Source organism: Fukomys damarensis, unplaced genomic scaffold (genome assembly GCF_012274545.1).
Source record: "Fukomys damarensis isolate Sample0158 unplaced genomic scaffold, DMR_v1.0_HiC HiC_scaffold_5, whole genome shotgun sequence".
Lineage (NCBI taxonomy): Eukaryota > Metazoa > Chordata > Mammalia > Rodentia > Bathyergidae > Fukomys > Fukomys damarensis.
Genome location: NW_022900917.1, coordinates 63,715,950 through 63,723,991, shown reverse-complemented (window position 1 = coordinate 63,723,991; position 8,042 = coordinate 63,715,950).

Sequence of the window (8,042 nt, the reverse complement as noted above, 5' to 3'; positions counted from 1 at the left end):
TTAAAAAAAAAAAAAAAAAAAAAAAATCCACCGGAATTCAGGTGTGTTATATTCCTGTACCAACTCCCTATGATGGATGCAATCATTATATACTACAAATCTGTACTAATAAGTGTTTTAAAATTAAAATTTATTTTTAAAAATGAAGGCCAGGCATGGTGGTGAATGCCTGTAATCCCAGTCCTCTGGAGGCTGAGGTAGGAGAATCACCACATTGCCATGAATTTGAAGCCAGGCTGGACTGCATAGCTAGACCTTGCCTCAAAAAAAAAAAAAAAGTTTATTTTTTGGTACGGGAATTGAACCTAGGGCCTCATGCTCCATCACTGAGCCACACCCCTTTTCCAAAAAGTCATTTAGTGTCACTGTCTTGCTTTCGTCTTTCAAATACTTCCCCAAGTGTTTTGGCACAAAGCCTCAACTCTGAACTTCACGCTCAAGGCCCTTCATGCTCTGTCTGCTGCTGACACTGTGAGCCTCTCTGTTCTACCACAACCAGCAAAACCACTCCACACTAGATGCTCCCAACTCCTTGGCTACTTCACCTCCTTGTGCTTTGCTTCCGCCTTCTCCATCCAGCTGGCACGGCAAGATGCCCTGGAGCCTCTCCTGTCCAGGAAGCTCTGGTGTGCTTGCTTAGTTTGGATGCACCGTGTGTGTGTGTGTGTGTGTGTGTGTGTGTGTGCGTGCGCGCGCATGTGAGCGCACCTCTGAGGACTGAACCCAGGGTCTTTGTACTGACCTATCACCTCAGCCCTTTCACTTTTTTAAAATTTGGATTTGTTTTTGTTTGGGTGATTTGGTTTGTTGTCTCTTGTTTTTGAGACAGGGCCTCGCCATGTATGGGGGGGTGGTACTTGAATATACTGTGTAGCCCAGTCTGGCCTTGAACTTTCCTATTCTCCTGCCTCAGCCTCCAGAGTGATGTGATTAGAGGGGTGCACCATTACACCCAGCTAGCACCGTAATTTCAAGAAAGTGATGCATACTATTTCTTTCTTTCTGCTGTATTTTGTGTCATCACCAGTCCCTACTAGGCATAGGCACACCCAGAAGCTGCACCCACAGGCAGCTTCTCTGACTCTAACCCCTTTGACTCCTCACTGACAATCCCCGCAGTCCCTACTCCCAAAGACAACAAGGAAGGACCTGGAGGAACTCACATGCCAGTTGGATTGATGGAGTTGCAGCGGTTGGGAACTATATTTTCACCTCAGAGTCAGTTGGATTGGAAGCCAATGAGAAAGAAATTAATCTAGTATCATTTTTATAGTTCCCATAGTTACCTAAGGGCAGCAGGCCATAGGCCCAAGTACTTAATGCCTAAGGGCCTATAAGCAGTAGGCAGAGGCTCACGTAAGCTAATGGCCCAGACAGCAAACAGTTGATCAGCACAAGGTTTCCTTTCTACTTGTTAGAATTAATGACCACCCCCCCGAACTGAGATTCTGCCAAGTCTTTGCAATGAACTGTGTCCTCAGACGTGTTTATTTTGATTTTTGAAACAAGGTCCTCTTTGTAGTTCAGGCTGGCCTTGAATGCCCAATGTAGCCCAGGCCAGTCACAAACTTATGGAGATGCTCCTGCCTCAGCCTCTGAGTACTGGGAATATAGGCATGTGCCATCACACTTGGCTTATTTTTACTTTGAGAGAAGGTCTTGCTAAGTCACTAGGTTGCCTACGCTGGGCTTGAACTTGGGATACCTCCTGCCTCAGCACCCCAGTGTCCTGGGATTACAGTGGGAAAACCACTATGTCAATTGAAATTAGTGAAATCCTGTATGTGAAGTAAAGAACAACAGGATGAGAGACATGGAGACACTGTCTGCTCTTTTGTACCAGAGAATAAGAAATGCTTAACAGATGCTGGGGATTTAGCTCAGTGGTAGAGCACAGGCACATGGCCCAGAGCTCCACGTAGAACACCACTAAATATAGACATGGCCTAGTGCAGTGGCACACGTCTGTAATTCCAGCTACTCTGGGGGATGAGGTAGAAGGATCTCGAGACCCAGTCTGAAAAAATAAAAAGTAAAAGGGTTGGGATAGCTGGGCATGGCGATATTTTCCTATAATCCCAGCATTCGGGAGGCTGAGGCAGGAGGATCTCCAATTCAAACCCAGCCTGGGCAATTTAACAACTAGCAAGACCCTGTCTCAAAAGAAAAATTAAAAAGGGCTGTGAATGTAGCTCAGTGCAAAGGTCCTGGGTTTAATTCCCTGTAACAAGGGCTGGGGACTTAGCTCAGTGGTTCTAGTACCTGACTCACAAGTGCAAGGGCCCGAATTCGATCCCCAGCACCAAAAAAAAAAAAAAAAAAAAAAAAAAAAAATTGCACATTCAATTCCCAGTAACAGCATGGTAGCACATGCCCATAATCCCAGCCCTCAGGAGGCTGAGGCAGGAGGTTGCTGCCAGATCGAGACTGACCTGGGCTACATAGTGAGATCAAGTTCAGCCTGAGCTACAAAATGAGACCCTGTCTCAAAAACAAAAACAAAAACATTCACAGTAAACAACACACACACCCTCCACATGTGTTTAGCAACTGTGCAGGCCTTTCTCAGTTGCCAGCCAACAGGCTTCCATCCTTCAGTCCTAACTTCAAGGAATAATACTGCTCTTTCATTTGTGTACAGTCTTTCATTCTTCTATCACTGATGAGCAGTCACTGAGGATACCTGGCCAGTTTTGTTGCGGCTGCATTGTTCTCGGTCACCACAGCCAGCAGGAAGCGGTGCTCTCTGCCACGTGTTACCAGGTGCTGAGTAAACACAGACACGCTGCCCCTGGCCAATGGATGTAGGTATCAATTTACAGCCAACCTTGAGCTGGAAAGCTCGGTTGCAAGTTGGATTTCAAATCAGCAGGTGGAAGCCAGGGGTGGTGGCACACAGCTGTATTCCCAGCCCTTGGGAAGCTGAGGCACAGGACTGTTGTGAGTTCAAGGCCAGCCTGGGTTACACAGTGAGTGCAAGTGACCCTGTCTCCAAAACAAAGCAAAAAAGAAATCAAATATGCAGGTGGGATGTGTACTAATAGCTGGGAGGTCCTAATTTGGACTCAGAACCGCTAGAGATAGTTTCTCAGTTCCTGATTTTAGTACCAAGTATGGGGTCTGAAGATATGTCCTTTCTACAATGAATTTAATAGCTGGATAATGCTTGTTGTTCAGTTCTACAGGGATGGTCGTAGATCAGAATACTTTTGGAGGAATGTCTTTTTCTCAGGTTTAATCTTTCAAAGTTATACCATCATAACCACAGTTATCACAAGGTGCACCACACTTTTCTACCAACAGGTCTCTCCCCCCTAAATGCATTGTTCCTTTGAGGTTTTTAGCTATGCAAAAGCAAGAACCTCTGTTTCATTTGTTGTCAAGTGAGGTAGGATGTGCCAGGTAAAATTTGATTAATTATTAGAATACTATGGAGCTGGGAGTGGCAGCACACGTCCATAGTGCCAGCATTCAGGAGGCTGAGGCAGGGGGATTGCTAAAAGTTTGAGGCCAGCCTTGGCTCCACAGTGAGTCCAAGGCTGGTCTGAACTACATGGCAAGATCCTGTCTCAAAACAAAACAAAACAAAAATCAATAAAATAAAATATTATAACTAGAAGCTCAGATCTTCTGAATAATGTTATACTATGCTGCTTTTTTTTGCTGATATGCTATGTCACTTTTTCTACCAAGTATCACTTTAAGTTTAAAAAACAATATTTTTCTTTTTTTGAGATGGTCTCACTCCATAGTTCAGGCTGGCCTTGAATTTACTCTGTAGTCCAAGCTGGCCTTGAACTCGTGGCACTCCTCCTGCCTCAGACTCACAAGTGCTGGGATAAAAATTGCTTCTAAATTGATTTATATTAAATTCAAAAAATTTTTAAGTTTTTAAGCTGTGAATAAAGGTAGCAACTGTGCTTCTCATGAACGCGAGTCATCTTTCTCAGGGAGACTCCCCCAAATACTGCAGCTCATGCCGAATATTTTCTTCTCTGAATTCATTTCTAAAAAGAGCAACTGGACTAGAATATTTCTAACACCCCTTTCGAACCTTAACACTCTATGGTACACTTACAGTCATTCTATACTGACAATCTTACCATTTCACCAATCTCATTAGAAACTTCTTGAGGACAAAAATCGAGTTCTCTACCTCAGTGTATATTTCAACATAGAATAAAACAAACTGGGGAGCGACAACTCCAGTCCTGCTTGTGAGTTTGAGGCCAGATGCATGCAACCCTGGGCACTCTGTCAGCCAAAATAACGTGACCTTTAAACTGAGTAGGGATGGTCTGAGGCCAAAGGAATGACACAAGGAGCTAAAATAATTAAAAAAAAAGTTAGAGAAATTAAGGATTGGAGCCCTTTGAAAAGAGATTAAGAGAAGAATTCATTAAGATGCACCAACTTCTGAATGGCACTGAGAATTGAGATGCTACAAAGCTATTTGACCTGGTGTCGAGAACAAGAGGAGGTGTTACAATGAGATTGGCCGGCATGGACACTGCAGGAATTCAGAGAGGAATTCTGGCATTGAGCAGCATAAATGTGGGCTAAGTAACCCAGGGGCAGCCAGAGAGCTGATTCTCAGATACAGTTTGTAGAAGAAAATGGAATAAGAACTCTCTCTCTCTCTCTCAACATCCCCAGCCCTTTATTTTTCCATCTATTTTTAATTTTTAAATTTAATTTTTTGATAAATTTTATTTTACCCCCCCCTTTGGAACAAGAACTCTTCAGCAGATATAAAATGTAGTGATGTTTTTATTCCTGAATCAAAGAAGGGGCCTGTGGTAGAAAGGATTCCCTAGGAATCCTTTGGATTCTCACCCACTGAATGCTTAATTCATCAACATTTATAATAATGTCCTATAGTGCTGCGTGGGGTGTTAAACAGTATCTGTGGGCTGGGAATGTGGCTCAGGGGCAGAGGGCTTGCCTAGCATGCATGAGGCCCCAGTTCTACCCCAGCACTACAATCAAACCAAACCACTCAGTGGTGCCGCCTGCCTGTCTGGCAAGCACAAGGACCCAGTTTGATCCCCAGCTCTGGTCCAAGCTGGTTTAAACTGGAGCACAGTTTAAATTGGAGGTGGGACTCAGAAAGCAGCAATGCCCTCCTCAGGACTCAAGCTCCCAGAGTGTCAGGAATCGTTCTCAACCCAGGTCACAAGGCTTTTGAACCCGATGTCTCGGTTTCATTGATATAACAAATTACTGGTCTTAAAGACAATACACTGAGATGCTCCCCTAGCCTCAGTGGCAGGCAGCCTTGAAGATGTTATTAAGGCACAGTGGACACATCCTTATTCCCAGGAGTGAAAGGCCCTGATCTAAGGGGCTCTGAGGGAAGGTGTGGACAGGTAGAAAGAGTACCAGGCTACCTTTGAGTATGTTTCTGCCTTCCTCGGGATATTAGAAGGCTAATTAACCGGCACAGTGTTAACAGAAATTCCTGGAAATGGTAGGACATTTTCCCAGAGTGCAATGAATGGGGTTAGCCAAAGTATTTCTTACCTTTGTCCTCTATTCATAGTGAATCTTTTTTTTTTTTTTGTACCAGGGATGGAATTCGGGACCTTGTGCTTGCGAGTCTGGCGGCAGAACCACTGAGCTAAATCCCCGGCCCCATCGTGAAACTTTATAGTGACTTATACTGTGTATGGGCTCCTGGGATTCAAAACCAGGGCCCGTGCATGTTACCCACACACTCTACCACTGAGCTACATCTCCAGTCCCACTTTGTATACTTTCTAAACTGTCTACCACTCTCTCAACAAATTATCTCCGGTTGTTTCTGTCACATTGTTCAGCCAGTGGCCTGTCTCTCATTTTGGATCTCAGCAATATAGCAATTTTCATACTTGCTTCATGGAATATTCGAAACGGACCAACTTCCCAGGGCTGGGATTATAGCTCAGTGGGAGAGCATTTGCCAAATAAATGCAATGTCCTGTGTTCCATCCCCAACACCACCAAGTAAACCCCCAAAAAAACCAAAAAAAAATTTTTTTTCAGGTTATGAAGCCAGATGTGATGGCCCATGTTGGTAATCCCAGCACTATGGAGGCTAAGGCAGGAGGATTATTTTGAGGCCAGCTTCGACTTCATAGTGAGTTCAAGGACAGCCTGAACCATGTAGCCAGACCATGTCTCAAAAAAACAGAAAGCTAGGGCTGGGGACTTAGCTTAGTGGCACTGCACCTGCCCTGCAAGTGCAAGGTCCTGAGTTTGATCCCCTGTACCAAAACAAAGACAACAACAACAACAAATCCAGAAAACAAGAGCCAGGGATATAGCTCAGCAGTGCCTGCCTGGTGAGTACAAAGCCCTGAGTTCAATTCTCAGTACCAAAAAAACCAAAACCAAAACAAAAAAACAGAAAACAGAAAACAAAATCAAATGTATTAAGAAAATATGGAATGCTTTACAAATTTGAAGGTCATTCTCCTGCAGGGACCAGGCTAATCTGTGTAACTTTCAAAAAAAGGCTTAACATTTGGTGGTTAATTACATAGTAATAGTAAGCGTATTAACAGATTAAACATTATAATCTGGGGGCTAGCTCAGTAGTAGTGCAACTGCCTACATCTGTGAGGCCCTGGATTTGATCTCTTGCACCACAAAAATAAATGATTAAATGCCTGAAATCTACCACAGACCTTCTTTATGATTAAAAAAATGTACAAAGGCCAGGCACAATGGTGCACACCCATAATCCTAGCTACTTAGGAGGCTGAGGCGGGCAGGTAAAAAACTGGTCAATTTAGGCCCTGTCTCAAATAATAAAAAGGGCCGGGAATTTAGCTCAAGTTCGATTCCTAGTACAAAAATAAATAAATAAATAAATATTTTTTAAAAAGGATTGGAGATATAGTTTGTGGTAGAGTGCCCCTAGGTTCCATCCCTAGCACTTGAAAAAGAAGGAAACAAAAGAAATAAAAAAATATAGAGGGTAAGTACTATTTTCTTTTAATGTTAAATAATTAGTAATATAAAATACATTTATCCCACAAACATTTATTTATGACCAGTTATTTGTACAGTGCTGTAAAGGTATAGGAACAAGACAGAAATACAGGTGTGTTAGTTTGGGAAACTAAGAATTTATTAAAGGCTGGCATGGTGGCACACACCTGTAATCCCAGCACTCGGGAGGCCGAGGCAGGAGGATCACTGTGAGTTTGAGACCAGCCTGGGCTACATAGTGAGTTCCACATCAGTCTCAACTACATAGTGAGACCCTGTCTCAACAAACAAACAAACACAACAACAACAACAAGAATTTATTAAAGAGATAAAGTGGGGGTAGGGAGGAGCAGTTAGAGACTGCCTTGGCTCGTGTGCTTTTTGTCGTTCTTGTTTTTGTACCAGGGATCGAATGCAGGACTTTGCACTCTCCAGGCAGGTGGCAGAACCACTGAGGTACATCCCCAGGCCCGGCTATTTTTAAGAAGAGGCCCATTGGACTGGGGATGTAGCTCAGTGATATAAAGTACCTACCTAACAAATGTGAGATCCTGGGTCCAAAAAAAGGGAGAAAGAAAAAAAAGTGCGGGGGGGAGGCACCAGGCATGGTGGTACACACCTGTAATCCCAGCAGTCAGAAGGATGAGGCAGGTGGATCACTGTGAGTTCAAGGCCAGCCTAGGCTACATAGCAAGACCTTATTTAAAAGGCGAGGGGCACTGGGATTTAACTCATTGGCACCATGTCTGCCTTGCAAGTGCAAGGTCTTGAGTTTAATCTCTGGTACAAAAAAACAAAAAACAAAAAACAAAAAAACAAAGGAAAAAGAAAAGAGGCCCATAAACTGGGTATGGTGAACCGGGTGGGGTGGCACATGTCTGCCATCTCATCACTTGGAAGGTAGGGGCAGCAGGATCACTACAGGTTTGAGGCCAGCCTGGGCTACATAGTGAGTTCAAAATCAGCCTGAACTACAAATACAAAACAAAACAGGGCTGGGGATTTAGCTCAGTGGTTCTGCTGCCTGCTTCGCAAGCTCGGGTCCAAGTTTTATCCCTGGTACCAAA